The following is a 19,582-nucleotide window of genomic DNA, read 5'->3' on the forward strand; positions in this document are numbered from 1 at the left end:
AAAGTCAAAGACAGCCTCAGGCCCATCCTAGACCTGCAGGAACTCAACAGTTTCATAAAGAAACTGAAATTTCGTATGGTCTCTTTGGCCTCCAACATCCTTTCCTTGGATTCAGGGGATTGGTATGCCACCCTCAACTTGAAGGATGCTTACTTTCACATTGCAATTATGCTGTCCAACAGAAGGTTCCTCAGGTTTGTAATGAACCACAATCACTCCGAGTACACAGTTCTCCTGTTCGGCCTCTCAGCGGCAGCTCGAGTGTTTACCAAGTGTATAGCAGTTGTGGCTGCGTTCCTGCGCAGGCGACCGGTACAGATGTTTTGTGACAGATTTATGTTACCAATCTGCTTAGGGCATCAGGTGATCAGGCTGAGGCCGCAGGATCTTTAGGGGAGGAGATGAAGGAGCACACGAAGTGAGTAAGTTTGAAAGCTTTATTAATAAAATAACAGCAGTGAGTGCTGGGAATGCTCCCATGTCACTCGGAGGAAGAAAGAAAGCGCTAGTGCCCAGGCCCGAACAACTTTCATATTCACACATGCACGACCCGAGGCTGGCCAAGCCTGGGTGTAACGTGAGAAGAAGAGGGGGAAGGGTAAATGAGAGTTCTGTCCTGTGCACAGATCGTCCAGGGTCTGCTGTTGATCTCTGACTTGCTTCAGCTCTTGGGAGGGTTTTAAGCCCTGGGTTCTTATGGGGGTGTTTTGTCCAGGGACCTTTGTCCGCCGTGCTCTCTGTACCAGTCCAAACTGGCCTTCTGAGGCTTCCTTGGCTTCCCCAGAACACATCGGCTTGAGGGTTGTTATGTCCCCATTCACTGACCTTCGCATTCTCACTAGTTTTTGAAATCCCCTACAGTCTTGTTCAGTTTACTGCTCTGTTCTCATGGCTGGTCAGGGTTGGAATCCAGGCCCCTGTTTTTCTTGGCATCAGAGAATCTGCTTGGGTGTGTTGGCCTTGGGCGGCTGGAGTCAGCTTCTTATCTTCGGACCTAGCTGGATCTTCGAGCTAACCCATTCCTTTCTCCCTTCCTCCCCTTTTGGCCTCTCGCAGCCCGCAAAGGAATCTTTCACTCCACACTCACACCTTCAACCCCTCCCAAAATCCTTTCCCATGCATATGCCTATATAGGCGTCAGCGATATATAATGCTGGTGCTTACCCAGGGGACCCCATAGGGGGGCAATTTTACCGTGACTGGGACAGTCCCATGGGGCTATTTTATTGTGACTGTGACAGTTTCCCGTACCTCAATGACTGGCTGATCAAGGGCTGCTCCAGAGATCAAGAGGAACCACAAATCGGGTTCATAACAGTGACTTTCAACAAACTGGGCCTTCTCCTGAACGTGTAAAAGTCAACTCTGTCCCCCATTCAACGGATAGAGTTCATAGGGCGGTATTGGACTCCACACAGGCCAGGGCGTACCTCCCAGAATTGTGGTTCCGGGTCCTGCGCGACATTATTCGAACAGTCAAGCAGTTCCCTACCACTACATCAAGGAATTGCCTGAAGCTTCTCAGTCACATGGCCACTTGTACCTATGTGGTGCAGCGTACCTATGTGGTGCAGCACACCAGGTTCAGACTCCAGTCACTTCAATCATGGCTGGCCTCGGTTTATCAGCTGGTTTGGGACAATTTGGACAAGGTTGTCACTCTGCCTCTGTCATAAATATAAAGGGAAGGATAAACACCTTTAAATCCCTCCTGGCCAGAGGAAAAACCCTTTCACCTGTAGAGGGTTAAGAAGCTAAGATAACCTCGTTGGCACCTGACCAAAATGACCAATGAGGAGACAAGATATTTTCAAAGCTGGGGGGGCGGGGGGAGAACAACGGGTCCTCTCTGTCTGTGTAATGCTTCTGCCAGGACCAGAGCAGGAATGCAGGTCAGAACTCCTGTAAAGAGTTAGTAAGCAATCTAGTTAGATATGTGTTAGATTCTGTTTTGTTTAAATGGCTGATAAAATAGGTTGTGCTGAATGGGATGTATATTCCTGTTTTTGTGTCTTTTTGTAACTTAAGGTTTTGCCTCGAGGGATTCTCTGTGTTTTGAATCTGACTACTCTGTAAGGTATTTCCCTTCCTGATTTTACAGAGGTTTTTCTTTTACTTTTTATTTAATTAAAATTCTCTTTTAAGAACCTGATTGCTTTTTCATTGTTCTTAAGGTCCAAGGGTTTGGGTCTGTGTTCACCTATGCAAATTGGTGAGGATTTTTATCAAGCCTTCCCCAGGAAAGGGGGTGTAGTGCTTGGGGGGATTTTTTGGGGGGGAGATGTTTACAAGTGGGCACTTCCCCTGATATTTTTGTTAGACACTTTGGTGGTGGCAGCATAAGGTCCAGGGACAAAAGGTAAAATAGTTTGTACATTGGGGAAGTTTTAACCTAAGCTGGTAAAAATAAGCTTAGGGGGTCTTTCATGCAGGTCTCCACATCTGTACCCTAGAGTTCAGAGTGGGAAGGAACCTTGACTGCCTCCTCCGGTTCTCGACTCCCTCTTGTGATGGCTTGACCCACAGGTGGTGTGTGCGGGAATTCAATAGACAGCAGCCATCCCTCTCGTTGGTGACGGACGCTTCAGCATTGGGGTGGGGTGCACATCTGGGAGACCTCAGGATGCGAGGTCTCTGGTCTCATGTGGAGCTCGCTCTCCACATCAATGTCAGAGAGCTGAGAGTGGTCTGCCTAGCATGCCAGACCTTCTGAGTCCAGCTGACAGGGAAATGTGTATCGTTTATGATGGACAAAACCACAACGATGTTTTATATAAACAAACATGGGGGTGCACGCTCTTCTCCCCTTTGCCAGAAATCCCTCAAGCTGTGGGACTTCTGCATAGCTCATTTGATACCCCTGGAAGCATCATACCCCCCCGGCAGGTCGCATTTGGATAGTCGTTGGCACTTCAGACCCCACATCTCAGATTGCTCAGTCTGATGTGGACAGTCTAGAGCAGTGGTTCTCAAACTTTTGTACTTTTATATAGCAAGCCTCTGAGTGTGACCGCACTTATAAATTAAAAACACTTTTTTATATATTTAACACTATAATAAATGCTGGATGCAAAGTGGTGGAGGCTGACAGCTCGTGACCCCCATGTAATAACCTCACAACCCCCTGAGGGGTCCCGACCCGCAGTTTGAGAACCCCTGGTCTTGAGAACTTTCTGTGCTATTAGGATCATTCTCCCTTTTTGCTGCCTTTAAGGGATCTTTTAATTTTCTGCAATGTGATCTAGAGAAAAATTGATTTTATCTTTTTAAAAGTTTCAGTCTTCTGCATTTATTGTTATTGGAGCATCAATTGATTCTTTATTTTCTGTTAGTAAGGTTTGTTTTTTTATTTTTAAAAGCAGTTAAGCAACTGAAGCCTTAACTCCATGAAGTTGCTCCAATTTAGAAATTCAATCTGGTGCTCAAAATACTGTGCTCCATTCTCCTTTAAAATTTAAAATTATTATTCCTCTAGATAAGTGGTTCTCAACACATGGCCCGCACAGAGCTGCAGCCCATGCGACATTCTCAGGCCATAAAGGTAGTATATATATTGTGGAGACGTGGCCCACATAACACAGAGCAAGCCGCATATGTGGCCCACAATGGTGAATAGGTTGAGAACCACTGTTCTAGATGTTTGTGTTCAGTGTGACAATTTTGGTTGTAATTACATCAGGCAGAAATAAAAGGGGAAACCACAGCCTTTTCTTATAAATATCCATTCATTACAATTCTTAGTGAAGGAGAGATCATGAGGACTTTGTCCGTCTTCATCTCAAAGTAAATTTCAGCTTTAAAGTAATCAAATGATCTTTCCCTTCCTTCTATCTCAGTTTGAAATGTAACAAAAAAAGGATCTTACACTCTTTGTAAATGGTCCAAATCTTTAAACTTTGTTTGGAAAAGGACAAAAATATTTTGATAAAATGTTCCCCATATGTTTTGGATCAGCACAGCAAGGCAAAGCCACTTCCAAAGTATCACTTTATCAATAAATCAGCTATTGTTGAAGCATACCTCCAAAAAAAGGACCCTTGTCTCCAGTCAGTAAAAGCCCAGCAGAAAGGGGTCAGGGAAGTTGAAGTACTTTCAATAGAAGAGATTTGCAAAGCAGCCACGTGGAAGTTAATCTACTCATTTACTAAGCACTATAGGGTGTACTTCATTGTCTCAGCTAGTCCAAATGTTAGCCTAATATTTCTGAGGGCTTTAATTCAGGAATCCATTTTTTAAAATAATTTGAGGGGGATATTTTTTCCTCTCACTTTTTTAGCTCATTGGCACTGTTGTTTAAAGCCTACTAGTATGGATTAGTGGAGTTGCATGCTTTAGAAAAGGGAACTTTTCCCTATCTGTAAAATGGGTTTGAGAATAGCTCCAGTATTCATATACCCACACAGTTATTTTGTATTCTTCATGTAAGGCGGTTCTGTCAGAATTTCAATAGAATTAAGCTTTCTTGGTTACTGTGTGCGCTAGTAGCAATGACCTTATATGATGAAGACTTGGATTTGTCTGTCTGTCTGACAATCACCTGTTGAAAGTGAAGACCCATTAGTATGGATTATTGCAGCTGCTCTAACAGAAAACCATTGTATAGGTAAAGTAAATCATCTGTTTCATCAGTCTTTTTGGTATCTAAGGGTTAGTTCTGTAAGAACTATGTAAATGGGGGCAGACTTAAATTAACAAGACCTATTTTTCCAATTACATCTATTAATAGTCAGACCTTAAGTGTGCAGAATTTGATGGGGGATGAGGACGTGTTGGAGTATCTTAGTGAGTGTTTTGTATGTGTGTGAAATCATAGTTATACTTGCACGCTTTCCTAAAGCTCTGTTTCATCCCTTTCCTCCCTTTGCCTATAAAACTGGATTGGTCACTTTTGGAATTTGATACCTCTTCTGAATATCAGAAATTTTCAGTGTACACACTTTCGGGTCATGAAAAGTAAAATATTTCTTCCTAGTATCTCGCCTGTGGGATTTCTTGGTTCATATTTATCAATTTCTTTCTGACAGTCACTTTTTAATGTAAGCTTTACTAGATCCTGGTGAGAAGGACTCCCTATATATATTTTTTTTTCCAGAGATTACTGGGGACTGATCTCCCTAAGGTGGAGGCAGCAGGACTGAAGCCCAAAGCCTGAGCCCCACTGCCCCGGGAAGGTGGGGAATTCACTGTCTGCCTTCTCCTTCAGCATTGTACCCAACATGTCTCCAGAGGGGGGCAGGGCCCCACTGCTGCTAGCGGTTCCAGCATTCAACACCAAGGCAGTGTATCTGGGAGCAACAGGGAGTCGGAGGGGCTGCTATATTGGCCTCCTTCCCTCCCCCACCCCCAACAGCCCAAGAGGCGGTGGCCACAAGAAAAGCCCCTAGTGCCCTCATGCAGCCACAGTGGCCGCATTTGAGAAACACTGTGCTAGGGAATATTTTTGGATGGTGCAGTTTGGTTTTCCTTCGTGTGAATGTCGTCTCCTTCTCATTCCATTTCAATGAGTTGTGCAGGGATTGCTATTGTCTGGTTCTTACCTGGAGATGGTGGGAGCAAAGGAGAAATGGAGATTCTTATGTCTTCTCCTTTCAGGCACCCACTCTAAGGCAGTGGCTTTCAAGACTACTGTACCCCTTTCAGGAGTCTGATTTGTCTTGCATACCCCCCAAGTTTCACCTCACGTAAAAACTACTTGCTTACAAAATCAGACACAAAAGTACAAAGGTGTTACAGAACACTATTACTGAAAAATTGCTTACTTTCTCATTTTTACCACATAATTATAAAATAAATCAATTGGAATATAAATATTGTACTTACATTTCAGTGTATGGTGTATAGAGCAGTATAAAGAAGTCATTGTCTGTATGAAATTTTAGTTGGTACTGACTTTGCTAGTACTTTTTATGTAGCCTGTTGTAAAGCTACGCAAATATCTAGATGAGTTGATGTGCCCCCAGGGGTACACGTACCCCTAGTTGAGAACCACTTCTTTAGGGCTACGAACAGTCTGGCTTGAAGGTAATAAAACATTAATTTAGAAATATATTTCTACTTTATCATCAAAACAAGACAAACTTAGTGTTAAGAAATCCTTACACAGATATAAAAAACCACAAAGTAAACAATGTACTGTAACTTCCTCTGTATGTTATTAATTAAAAAGATAGACTTGCAGTAACTGATTAACAGCAATGATCTTTTTAGGTCATTTTGTTATCAATTGTGTAAGCTATTTTCAGGAATTAACTTGCTGTATGTTTTGAGTCTCAAGTTTAAAAACCTAAACTGCTCTAACAAGATACCATGGAGTGTTTTTTTTTCTTTTGCTTTTCAGTGCATGTAATATGCTGACTTTAAAATTTTTTTTTTTTTAACTTGAAACATACCTTTCTACTTTTCTTCCCTCCATTTGGGAAATATTGATTTCTTACACTACAGTAACAATTTTCCATATGCTCTAAGATTATGTTGGTTGTAAAAACAATATTTAAATTGTGCTTTTGTAGAATGGAGGTAGGGTTGTATTCAGGAGTATTGTGTATGTTAATGAAATGTTTTTTTGTTGCAGTGAATATTTACTGTTCAGAATATATTCTAGCAATATGTATTGCATCCTGTCACTGTTCTTTAGAAGACTTGTGCTATGTTTTATGTCAGATTTTATCTTCATATGCTCCTCTTTATTTAAAAAAAAAAAAAAAGTAAAGAAGAAACAAGTGTAAAAAAAAATCTTTCTGAGTTAGAATTTTTGGAGGAATAAAAAATTCTCAGCCTAAAACGTGAAATTGCCAAAGGAAACTAAGGGTTTGTTTTGCTTTTGAGTTGGTTGGAAAACACAATTTTAGTTAAAACCGATATAGCATTCTTCATGCTCTTTGCTTTTCAGTGGTGCAGTAGTAGTGAATAACAAATAGCTCTATGTATTCCACTGAGTTGTCATAATCGATGCATAGACTGGAGTTGGAGCCTTCTGCATGCGTGCTCACTGTTCCCTTTTCTTCCACAAGTTGTTGTCTTCAGGAAAGCAAAGCATGACAATAGTCACATCCTCATGATGTGGTCTGGGCTCCACAAGCTTTGTACTTGAATATCCTCATCATGATATTAGAAGTTCTATTCCTGTTGTCAGTATCTTTCTTATTTGAAACTCATTCTATGGAGAGGGCCAAATTCCATATTTAATTATAGTGTTTGTGGGCCTCAAATAAGTTTACAACTAAATGTCCTCCTCAGTCTACAGCAAAGTTTCCACTGATACCAGTAGAAATTTTCTGGTGGAATGTGGCATTTGTATAGCAAGTAAAGTTTTAGTTATTTAGTTGTACTTCGTTGTCAGTCACTACCACTAAGTGGGGAAAAATATGCTCCCCTTTAGGACCACTGCTATTTTTACCCTTTGTTTCTCTTCCCCATATTTCATTCTCTGTCTTTCTCCCTCTTTTCCATCCTTACTTTTGTCTTTTCCCTTGCCCCAGATTTCCTTCTCTACTCTCATTCTCAATTCCTGTTCCTAGGGGCTCCAGTCCTGCTCCGTTCCCTGTTCTATCCAGGGAACGGATAGAACAGGGAAAATTAAAATTAAATAGCTAAAGCTAGCATTTAAAGTGTTGCCATTAATCTTTACAGCTAACACATTTAATGATGGTAGGGAAGTTTGTTCTTCTTCTTTGAGTGCTTGCTCATATCCATTCCATATTATATGTATGTGCTCACCACATGCACTGGTGCTGGAAGTTTTTTCCTCAGTGGTATCTGAAGGGGACAGGCTCTGGTGCCCCCTGGAGCAGTGTACACATGCCGCAGTATAAGGAGCGCCGTTGGCTCCTCCCACCCTCAGTTCCTTCTTGACGCCCCTGACGATACTGGAACGTCTGCTGCTTTGGCTAGCATTGTTTCTGCTGAACATTTCTTGTAAAATAGTTAATAGTACCCTCAGTGTTAGTTCTAATTTAGTTGGTCGCGGATGGGTTTCAGCCTAGTTAGTCATGCCCTCCAGGCAGCTTAAGACACTGCGGACTCTGCAGCTCGTACCAGGGCCTCAGCCATCTCTGTGTGGCGGGTATCCTGGCTGCTCCTCTCTGGTCTGTCAACTGAGGATCAGCAGTCTATGCAGGACCTCCCCTTTGACGGCCAGGTCCTGTTTTCGGAGCAGAAGGACAGCAAGCTGCATGGGCTAAAAGACTCCCACACTACCCTTAAAACTCTAGGACTGTGTACCCCTGGTCCAGTCCATAAGCAGTTCAAACTGCAGCCATCTCAGGGCCAAGGGAGCCAACCCTGGCAGGAATTGCCCCACAAAAAGAGCAGGGGCTTCAAGCAGCTCCCGAGCCACCCCATCTGCCCAAGTGCGCTCAACCTGTACTCAGCAGGAGAGGAAGCAGGCTTTTTTTAGGGTGCACCGAGGGTGACCTACTAGACTATACCCCGGATCTATCTTTCCTGCTGGGTCCTCAGTACAGTGGCGCAGGGTTAGACCCTCCAGTTTCTTTCTACACCTTGCTCCCACCCCCCCTTCCCCGTCCCTCTTCAGGGACACCTCTCATGAGAGTCTCCTCACGCAGGAGGTAGAAGGTTGCTGTAACTGGGTGTGGTGCAAGAGGTTCCTCACGAGTACAGAAACAAGGGGTTCTGTTCTCAGTGCTACTTAATCCCAAAAGCCAAGGGCGGTCAAAGGCCCATCCTGGACCTATGAGAACTCAACAAATACGTACAGAAGTTGAAGTTCCACATGATCTCCCTGGTCGCCTCCATCCCCTCCCTGGATCTGGGATACTGTATGCTGCCCTCTACTTGAAGGACGAGTACTTTCATATACCAGTTTTCCAAGGACACAGGGGCTTCGTACGTTTCACGGTAGGATTGGGCCATTACCAGTTTTCAGTCCTCCCTTTCGGCCTAGCTCCAGCACCGAGGGTGTTTACCAAGTGCATGTCGGTAGTAGCGGCTTACCTCAGTCGTCAGGGTATCCAGATCTACTTGTACCTCGACAATTGGCTGGTCAAAGATCAGTCCTGGTCCCAAGTCCAAAGGGATGTTGCGGTGTTGCAGGCCACATGCCGGTCCCTGGGCCCTCTGCTAAATGACAAAAGGTTGATGTTAGGTCTGGTGCAGAGGATAGAGTTCATCGGAGTGGTGCGTGATGCCACCTGCGTCACAGGAAAGGTTCCAAGCATTGGTGGACCTCATCGCAGGAGTCTCCGCATTCCCCCTGACCATGGCCATGGTTTGTCTGCGCCTGCTGGGACACATGGCAGCATGTATGTATGTCGTCTGCCATGCCAAGCTCCGGATGCGGCACTTACAGCAGTGGCTGGTGACAGTCTATTTCCAGTCCAGAGATCAGCTGGAAAAGGTTGTTACCACCCACTGATGACACTTACCTTGCTGCAATGGTGGACCAATACCAGGGCGGTCCTGAAAGGAGTTCCATTTGACAGCTCTTGTCCCTCCATTAAGTTGATAGCAGACGCCTTGGACCTAGGCTGGGAAGTGCATCTCTGCGAACTCCAGACCCAGGGCACATGGTCCCCGGAGGAGATGATGTTGCACATAAACGTCAAAAAAACTCAGAACGGTACGTTTGGCCTGTGGGGTCTTTCTACCACACCTGGCGGGCAAGGTGGTGAGAGTGTTGACGGACAAAATGGCCTCAGTGTTCTACATCAACAGGCAAGGGGGAGCACGCTCGTTGGCTCTCTGTGGGATTTCTGCATCGAGTACGTGATCCATCTGTCACCTCCCCAGTGTCATGAAAATGCTGGCAGATCGCCTCAGCAGATCCTTTTTCTCTCACCACGAGCGGTCACTCCATCCGGAAATAGCCGGGATGCTCTTCCAGAGGTGGGGAACTCCCCCAGGGGACCTGTTCGCCACCAGAGAGAACAGGAAATACCATCTCTTCTGTTCCCTACAGGGTCTGGGCAAGGACTCCCTCTCCAACACCCTCCTCCTGTCATGGTCAGGGGGGCTGATGTACGTGTTCCTGCCAGTCCTGCTCATCAGCAGAGTCCTGTCAAAGATCAAAAGAGACAAGGCCCAAGTCTTCATGATCACCTCGGCATGGCCGCACCAACATTGGTTCAGCACACTGATGGACCTGACAGTGACCGCTCTCTGGCTCTTTCCCAACCAACGGGATCTGCTCTCTTACACCCCATCTCACCCCCCTCTATCTCACGGCGTGGATGCTGTGTGGTTGAATTTGGATGAGTGGGTCTGCTGCAACGAGGTCCAGCAAATCCTCCTGGAAAGCAAGAAAACGTCCACTTTGCCAGTTAGGTTGATCTAGTGGAGGAGGTTCTCCTGATAATCTATTGTAGATTACTTGCTCCGTCTTAAGAACCAGGGGCTGGCCCAGTCTTCCATCAGAGTGCACCTTGCGGCTATCTCCGCTTTCCACTCACCAATTCAAGGTCAGGCGGTGTTCTCGCATGACATGTCGGTCCGATTCCTCAGAGACCTCGAGAAACTCTTCCCACTGGCCTGAGCCCCTGCCCCACAGTGGGACCTTAACTTGGCTCTTCTAGTCTCATGGACCCGCCCTTTGAGCCTAGGGCTCCTGTTCCCTCTCCTACCTGTTATGGAAGGCTGCTTTCCTTGTGGCCATAACATCTACAAGACGACTGTTGGACCTTAAAGCCCTGACATCAAAGCCGCCGTATACGGTGTTCTACAGGGACAAAGTTCAACTGCGACCCCATCCAGCCTTTCTGCCAAAGGTGGTGTCTTCCTCCCATGTTAATCAGGACGGCTTCCTCATGGTGTTTTGTCCCAAGCCGCACACCACTAGTGAGGAAAGGAAGCTGCACGCCCTGGATGTCAGACATGCTCTGGCGTTTTATCTGGAGTGTACCAAGCACTTCATCGCGACAGCGGACAGGATGAAGGGTCTTCCAGTGTTCTCAGAGAGGATTTTCAACTGGATCACCTCCTGCATCTGGATCTGTTACGAGCTGGCATAGGTTCCTCCACTGCTAATTGTGAGCGCCCACTCGACCAGAGCTCAGGCATCCTCGTCTGTCTTCCTGGCACATGTTCCCATTCAGGACATATGCAGAGCCGTGCTGTGGTCTTCAGTTCACACATTTACGGCGCACTATGCCATCACTCAGCAGGCCAGAGATGGTGCTGCGTTCATCAGAGATGTGTTGCAATCTACATGTCCGTGAACTCCTACCCACTTCCAGGGCTACTGCTTGGGAGTCACCTAATATGGAATGGACATGAGCAAGCACATGAAGAAGAAAAGACAGTTACCTTTTCCGTAACTGGGGTTTTTCTAGATGTGTTGCTCATGTCCATTCCATAACCCGCCCTCCTTCCCTGCTGTCGGAGTTTCTGGCAAGAAGGAACTGAGGGTGGGGGGTGCCGGTGGCGCCCCTTATACCACAGCATGTGCGCGCTGCTCCAGGGGGCGCCAGAGCCAGTCCCCTACAGATTCCACAGAGGGAAAAACTTCCAGCACCTCTGCATGTGGCGCGCGCACACACCTAATATGGAATGGACATGAACACATTTCAAAGAACAAACAGTTACGGAAAAGGTAACTGTCTTTTTTTTAGATGCATTGTTTCAAACTCTGCAGAGTTGGGAGGAACATACTGCATTCATTCGTACTTTTCATATTTCCTGGTTTGTTTGTTTTTACAACTATGAGGACTAGAAATTCACTTTAAAAAAAGGTAATGGTTTATTATTTGACTCCAAAACAGCATTATAGATACTTTAACTTGCTCTGTTCCAAACATTTTGGGCTATTTTACAGGATTGTCCTTTAACAACGGATAAAGTGTATCTGACAGGTAGTCATAGAATCATAGAATATCAGGGTTGGAAGGGACCTCAGTAGGTCATCTAGTCCAACCCCCTGCTCAAAAGCAGGACCCATCCCCAGTTAAATCATCCCAGCCAGGGCTTTGTCAAGCCTGACCTTAAAAACTTCTAAGGAAGGAGATTCCACCACCTCCCTAGGCAACGCATTCCAGTGTTTCACCACCCTCCTAGTGAAAGGTTTCAGAGTAACAGCCGTGTTAGTCTGTATTCGCAAAAAGAAAAGGAGTACTTGTGGCACCTTAGAGACTAATCAATTTATTAGAGCATAAGCTTTCGTGAGCTACAGCTCACTTCCTCAGATGCATATTGTGGAAACTGCAGCAGGCTTTATATATACACAGAGAATATGAAACAATACCTATTCCCACCCCACTGTCCTGCTGGTAATAGCTTATCTAAAGTGATCATCAGGTGGGCCATTTCCAGCACAAATCCAGGTTTTCTCACCCTCCACCCCCCCACACAAATTCACTCTCCTGCTGGTGATAGCCCATCCTAGTGAAAAAGTTTTTCCTAATATCCAACCTAAACCTCCCCCACTGCAACTTGAGACCATTACTCCCTGTTCTGTCCTCTTCCACCACTGAGAATAGTCTAGAACCATCCTCTCTGGAACCACCTCTCAGGTAGTTGAAAGCAGCTATCAAATCCCCCCTCATTTTTCTCTTCCGCAGACTAAACAATCCCAGTTCCCTCAGCTTCTCCTCATAAGTCATGTGTTCCAGACCCCTAATCATTTTTGTTGCCCTTCGCTGGACTCTTTCCAATTTATCCACATCCTTCTTGTAGTGTGGGGCCCAAAACTGGACACAGTACTCCAGATGAGGCCTCACCAATGTTGAATAGAGGGGGACGATCACGTCCCTCGATCTGCTCGCTATGCCCCTACTTATACATCCCAAAATGCCATTGGCCTTCTTGGCAACAAGGGCACACTGCTGACTCATATCCAGCTTCTCATCCACTGTCACCCCTAGGTCTTTTTCCGCAGAACTGCTGCCTAGCCATTCGGTCCCTAGTCTGTAGCTATGCATTGGGTTCTTCCGTCCTAAGTGTAGGACCCTGCACTTATCCTTATTGAACCTCATCAGATTTCTTTTGGCCCAATCCTCCAATTTGTCTAGGTCCCTCTGTATCCTATCCCTGCCGTCCAGCGTATCTACCACTCCTCCCAGTTTAGTATCATCCGCAAATTTGCTGAGAATGCAATCCACACCATCCTCCAGATCATTTATGAAGATATTGAACAAAACCGGTCCCAGGACCAACCCCTGGGGCACTCCACTTGACACCGGCTGCCAACTAGACATGGAGCCATTGATCACTACCTGTTGAGCCCGACAATCTAGCCAACTTTCTACCCACCTTATAGTGCATTCATCCAGCCCATACTTCTTTAACTTGCTGACAAGAATACTGTGGGAGACCGTGTCAAAAGCTTCAAAGATAAGTTCAAGTAGCCTCTGTCTTGGCCACACAGATTGTAAAGATGTTCTAGTGTTGGGTCTAGTCCAAGTATGTTCCCTAGTGCAGGGTTGTCCATTAGAGCTGGTTGAAAAATGGGGAAACAATTTTGGGAAAACTTCAAAGTTGTGTCCATTTTGCAGGATTCAGAATGGAAAATTTTTCATTATTTCAGCATATTTCACAGTTATTTTTAATTCAAATGATTTTCCTTGTTTCTTCCTTGTTTTTTCCTTTTCATACTGAGTGGAATAAAATGAATGATGACATCCAGTTTTTTTCATTTTTTCTTTTGCTACTTTGTAACTTTTCAAAACTCCAATTTTTTTGAAAAGTTAGAGTGACAAAATGAAAGATAAAAATGTGAAGTGAAAACCCTAGTCAGTCATTCATTCTAATGAATTCAATGGCAAAAAATTAATAGGGGGGAAACAAAACAAATATTCGAAGTTTAGGAATCTTTGGTTTTGATTTGAAAAAAATGAAAAAAAAATTATTTTTTTTTTTTTTGGAGAAGTTTTTCTGTTTGGAAAAGAGGCCTTTTTGTCAAAAAGAAAGTTTTGAATGAATAGCTTTGGCTAGCCCTACTCTATTGTCATGAAAATTATTAGTACTTAACAAGACTTGTGGAGAAAGAGACTGAATTCAGGGTGAAGCTGAGAACCAAGGGCTTATGGCTGATCCTCCTTTCACTGATAAAATAATGATGTGCCTACTTTCCAAATTTTTCACTAAGGTGGTCCCCAAATACCTCTTTAACCAGTCCAATAATTGTCTAGACCTTTTCCCTAGACTTTACAGTTTATGCGGGAAAACTAAGGTACATATTGATCTATTACCTGGACAAGTTTCTATAAGTATCCACAGTTGATTGTGATATTTGCTGGTCTTGTGGTTGGTGTACAAGACTAGCAGTCAGAGTAGTGGCCTAATTTTTTTTTCTTTCGGGGTGTTAAACACCTCTTTGACTTACATTGGAATTGTACCTATGCAGTCTTATGGCTTACCTTTTGTAACTGCTTTTGAGATGTCTGATAAGAGCTGCCATTATTAGAAGTAGTAATAAAATAATGTTATACTCTCATAGATCAATATATGTTTTTAACTTTTTCTTTCTTTTTAATAACCGAACAATAGCAATTTGTTTTGTGAGATTATATTGATTTTTTTTCTTATTACATAATATACTTAATGTAAGAAATACAAAGACATCTTGTACAAATAATCTGAGGCAGAGAAATGCTCTGTGTTTATAATTTTCAGAAATCTGCTCTTGTGGTCACAGGATAAAACTGATGATTAAAAATGGCATATGCTTCAAGAGGTGTGCTTCAGAGCATAAATGATATTCTGTTGAAACAAGTGTATATGTGGTAATCTTCATAGGATAATCTAAATTGGAGTCAACAGTTTTATTATAATGCACCTTATTCTTGTTGTCTGATCCTAATAATTAATACTTATTGATAACTACTTAACTTGAAATAGAGGCTCTCACAGAATATCTCTAGTCAATGTATTATAGACACCAGTTTTGCATCTCTTGTTAAATCTGAGTTGCGTTTTGCACTTAAAGCAGGAATTCATCCTCTGTTTAAGCTCTTTTGGGTAGAGACTGTCTCTTATTTTTTGTGTGTATAACACTTAGCACAATGGATTCCTAGTTTCACTGGTGTCTAGGCACTAATGTAATACAAATATAATAAATACTACTACAATGTTGTGTGGATGAAGAATAAGGTGTATCCCCCCCGCAAAAGTTCAGCATTTATACTCTTTGATTATAGAATTAGTTTGTGAAAATTTACAAGTAAATAAGTTAAAGCTAATATGAACTCAAATTTTAAATGAGTTCTTAAAAATAAATAAATAAAATTAGTATTGTAATGCTTATTTTTGGTCCCAAATTTCAGTAATGGAATAACTCAGACATTTCAAACTTCCCATATAGTTAAAATTCATTGAAATCACATGCCTAGGTTATATTTGAAGAAATTAGGTTGTAATACTGTTAAGTTACTGATTGTGCGTAATTTATTAGACATATAGACTATAGCGGTCAGCAGTTGAGGTCACTCTTAACTTTGACATCAGAATTAACTCAACCAATCGTTAACCTTCTTCTGTGGCTACTTTGGCTTGTTTCAATCCTATTGATTATAATGAGTCCATAGCAGGAGACACTTGACTTGTTTGAAGAGTTCTCATTAGTAGGTTACTATAGTCCCAATTGCATTGGCTCCTCAAAAGTTCCTAGGCCACAGATTTGCTTGGCCATCAGTGCTTGAAAGGTTCCATATGGCTCTGCTGACTTTGCTCCAGAGCACAGTCAGGCAGTATTACAAGTGGGGAGGCAGAGGGGAAGCTTAGTAAAGGTCACAGAAAGGGCCCTTAAAAACAGTGATGTTCGGACCCAGGGGATTGGGGTCCTTCCCTGCAACCTAGCTCTCCCCTTCATGTAGCGCCAGACTCCCTAACAAGGCCCCTTTCCCAAAGACCTACAGTTCCTCCAGGCCTACACAAATCTTGCTATTCCTTTTACCCGTATCCTCTCATTCAACTCTCCTCTTTCTAACTGTATTTAGATCTTAAATTGCTCTGATAAAAGTATAGTGTATGTACACGTGAATCTTACTTTGCACTTAAGATCTTTTTTTTGAAAGTTTTAACCCAAAAATCCAAGATGTCATTCCTTTGTATATCATAGCCACCTCTTTTTCCATACTTATATAATGTAGATTATTTGATCATATAGAAGGTTTTTAAAGTCTTCCATTGACTCTTATGAATCTCACTTTTGGAGATGTATATACATCTTCTAATTCTAGAGAAGTATTCTGAGACATGCTCTCTTCCTCCAGATAATCATGGTAGAGGAAAATAGTTACTTATAAAGAGAAGGAATAGAGGTCCTTTCCTCTGTCTTCACGCTAGACACTTTTTTTTTAATAGTGTCATCCTAATATTTTAATTTTTATTTTGCTTAAACTTTTGTTTTTTCTTGCAGCAATGACAGCATCTTTTTATCCTAAGTGATTATTACTGGTTTACTTTAAGAACCAGAGTGGGATTATCCATGAAAATCTTCCCCCTCTCTCCAGCTGTAGGAAGATGAAACTGCTGAGTTGGGAGTTTTTCAGTTTTTTCTTTCTGTCTCCCTGATTCTTTTTTCTGTTTCTTATAGTAGTTTGGAAGTACTGCATTAATCAGTGACACAAATTCTGCAGTAGTTACAGCCTCATTCTTTAGAGAGCCACACCTAGTTTCATTTTATTTATGTATGTTGCCTGTGTGTCTACGTTTCTCACCATTCGTGGCATTTTATAGGTGAAACAATTAACATCATCTGGTGCTGGTGGAGGGATGCTCAGAAATTTCAAGTGACATAACAGTGATCCCAGATTACTTCCGACCTTTGCATATCCTGCAGAACAAAACTTTTTGAGACTGTAAAGTTCTAGGCTTAAGTGGGATTACAGCTTTTATTTATGAAGAACCAAGGGATCTACTCTATAGTTTGAGACATGGGCATTATTACAGGGCTGGTTGTTGAGTCCCCTTTGGCTACTCCATGGGTTAATTCTATTACCAGAAGATGGTGACAGATGAAGGGAGAAATTAAAATATTAAGGCTGCATCTACACTAATAAATTTTGTGGCTGTAATTCACCATTGGTGGTAACATAAACTGGATTCTAGGCTAGAGGAGGCTGGTAAAGCCTAAGTCTCGGAATCGGACCCTACTGGGATTCATAAATCCCCTGTTTAGCTGCCACCAAATCCTGTAGGCACCTAAAGTCATTTGATGCCTACATTTTTGCAGTAGAAGTTTTCTAGGCACTTATGTTTCTGCCTGTGTGCATGTGCACTGCAATCCCAGTGTGCAGGCCCAAGGCAGTGCATAAACTGGGGGAAGATAGGTGTTCCTCTTCCTAACTTGCTTTTGGGCCCTGATCAGGTAAGTGTACTCAGAGCTTGCCTAGCATATGGAGCATATGGAGCATATGAAGATGAGCTTACACAAAACAGCCTGAGGAGTATGAGGAGGACTTCCCTCATAACTTTTAGTTCAGTGATTAGACCCCCAGTTCCATTTCCCCTTCAACTGAGGCAGAGAAGGCATTTAAACAGGGATTTTCCACTTCTCATGTGAGTGCCCTAGCCACTGGGCTATAGGATATTCTGATGTGGGTCTCCCTTAGTCTCTCCAGTCTGAAGCTGTTCAGTGTGGATAAATAATGAAAGAATCATTGGGCCAAAGAGAGAGCAAGCATCAGAATGACTCTCTAGCCTGGTTAGAGCACTCACCTGGGAGTAGAAAGCCAGGATCCAGTCCTCTGCTTCAATAACTTTTAAACATTATTTACCCACAGTGGAATATCTTCAGCAGAAGAGGTTGATGGAACCTTCTCTGCCCCCCACAACCAGCAGAATATCCCAAGAACTCTTGTCACTGGGCTAAATATTATGAGGGAGCTTCCCCCGCCTGGGCTTCTTGCAAAAACAGCATAGGCTACTCATGTCAAGAGAGAGTTTGCAGCTGAGAATCCCAGGCAGAGGGAGGTGTCTCCACTGCAGCCTGGACTGAGGCACCTATCTTTGTGAGAGGGGCAAGACTTAGCACACACTCCTCACCTTGGAATCTCCCATTGGCTAGTTTAGGTGGGGACCTGACCCAGTGTGCTGGATTTTGTGATCCTATTTTGATGCACAGTTCATTGTACAGGAAGCCTGAACGTCTCACTCGGTCTTTGTGAATTGCAGTGATATTCTAGACGCCTATAAGTTAGGTTTGGCAGTGCTCAACTTCATTCATGAATCTCGTCCTTAGTCTCTTTGCACATCAGTTCCCTATCTGTAAAATTAAGATATTAGCACTTCCTCACCTCACAGGGGTGTTGTGAAGATAAATATGGTGAAGATTGTGAGGTGCTCATATACTATGGTAATAAGTGCCATATAAGTAGCTAAGATGAGTAGTTTAATTATGGCTATGAAGTTTGCTGTTTTGGGGGGGGTGTGTGTGTTAAATCCTGTTTTCTTACAGGGCTCAGTCCATCTCCTTCCAGCATCTCTGTGACCTGACAGTTTTTCACTAAGGCTTTTGGGTGAAAAGTGATGGTTTACATAATGGATAGAGAAATAATAATGGGGAGAGAACGTCAGAAGTATATATTTTTTTTGAGAATTTTCTTTCACGTTAGTTTGAAATAGCTTTGCTTACAAAAGTATGCATTACCCTCTCTATATTATGCACATATTTGACAATTTTTAATGTTTTTGAAATAATAATATTAAAATCTTGAACTGTGAAGGATGGCTTTTGTTTTGTATTATTTTTACTCTTAGATTAAGTGCATTGACCACAGACTATTTAGCATATCTTACACTTGAACAAAAAAATTGGGGTTTCCTCAGTAGATCTCTTCCTGCACAGCCTCCATCTCTCACTTTTATTCCATATTTCAAGTTCAAAATGGTTTAGAATGAGCGAGAACAGATATAATAAGGTGAGTCCAAAAATCCTTTCCTCAGTTAAGCAAAAAGTGTGTTTTCTGAGGAGGCCTATGTAAGAAATCCAGGTTTCTTTACTAATTAAGAAAGAAGCACCAAGTTTATATTTTGACTTCCACATGTATTTGTTCTTGTAGATTTGTTTAATGTGTGTGGTACAATGTCGTGAATAAATGATTTAATTACTGAAGTATTAAAACAATTCCTTTCTCATTGCATTAAGTGTATTCCTGTCAGAACATTTTCATGAGGTACTAGCATGAAATAAAACAGCAATAAAACAAAAGCCCTATAAATGAAATTTATCATACTATTGTTCTTGGTTTTATTAAGGGGTTGGAGGGAGCACACACTTATTACTATCATCTTCTTTGTGTCTTTAGCCAAATAAACAAAAAACAAAGCAACTTTTTTCCCTCTTTAGGTAATGCTATGCTGGTTTTCCCCTTCTGTAGTAAAGAGCTAGCACATTGAAATGCACCATACCTGAAATGCTTAGGGAACCCAGCCTTAAATTTTGTGGTAAATATGATGATAAAGTAGATGCCTTCTTGATAGCTTATGGTTAACTTACAACTTTTATATCTTTTACTGTAAAGGTAATGGTATGCAGAAGTAAAAAGCACTGAAACTTAAAAGTGAACTCTTCATTAGCACAGTGAATAATTTATTTGTCGATAAAGTTAAAGTAAACCCTAGAATAAAGGACACTTCATAAAATTATAGCATAAATATTATGTAAATACAAAGAAAGAAATGGGTTAATGTG

The 19,582-nt window shown here is 42.7% G+C and overlaps 1 protein-coding gene across 6 annotated transcripts in view; it reads left to right on the top strand.

The window, feature by feature from the left end:
- Positions 1 to 19,582, top strand: part of FBXO11 (F-box protein 11) — a 197,778-nt gene that overhangs the window by 60,083 nt on the left and 118,113 nt on the right. The window lies entirely within an intron of this gene.

This window comes from Lepidochelys kempii, chromosome 3 (genome assembly GCF_965140265.1).
Source record: "Lepidochelys kempii isolate rLepKem1 chromosome 3, rLepKem1.hap2, whole genome shotgun sequence".
Lineage (NCBI taxonomy): Eukaryota > Metazoa > Chordata > Testudines > Cheloniidae > Lepidochelys > Lepidochelys kempii.